Raw genomic sequence first — 706 nt, 5'->3', positions numbered from 1 at the left:
CACTAGAGTCGAACTACCTCTATAAGCTTGTACAAATAATTTTACACTAAAGTTGAACTAGCTCTATAGTCTAGTACAAATAATTTTACACTAGAGTTGAACTAGCTCTATAAGCTACTTCAAATAATTTTACACTCGAGTTGAACTAGCTCTATAGCCTAGTACAAATATTTTTACACTAGAGTTGAACTAGCTCTATAAGCTTGTTAAATGAATTTTGCACTAGAGTTGAACTAGCTCTATAGCCTAGTACAAATAATTTTACACTAGAGTTGAACTGGCTCAATAACCTAGTAGAAATAATTTTACACTAGAGTTGAACTAGCTCTATGAGCTTGTACAAATAATCGTACACTAGAGTTGAACTAGCTATATAAGCTTGTACAAATAATTTTACACTAGAGTTGAACTCGCTCTATAAGCTAGTTCAAATAATTTTACACTAGAGTTGAACAAGGTCTATAAGTTTGTAGAAATAATTTTACACTAGAGTTGAACTAGCTCTATAGCCTAGTACAAATTGTTTTACACTAGAGTTGAACTATCTCTATAAGCGAGTTCAAATAATTTCACACTAGAGTTGAACTAGCTCTATAGCCTAGTACAATTTTTTTTACACTGGAGTTCAACAAGCTCTATAAGCTAGTTAAATGAATTTTGCACTAGAGTTGAACTAGCTCTATAGCCTAGTACAAATAATTTTACA

Source organism: Triticum aestivum, chromosome 5D (assembly GCF_018294505.1).
Source record: "Triticum aestivum cultivar Chinese Spring chromosome 5D, IWGSC CS RefSeq v2.1, whole genome shotgun sequence".
Lineage (NCBI taxonomy): Eukaryota > Viridiplantae > Streptophyta > Magnoliopsida > Poales > Poaceae > Triticum > Triticum aestivum.
Note: the sequence above shows the minus strand (reverse complement) of the source record.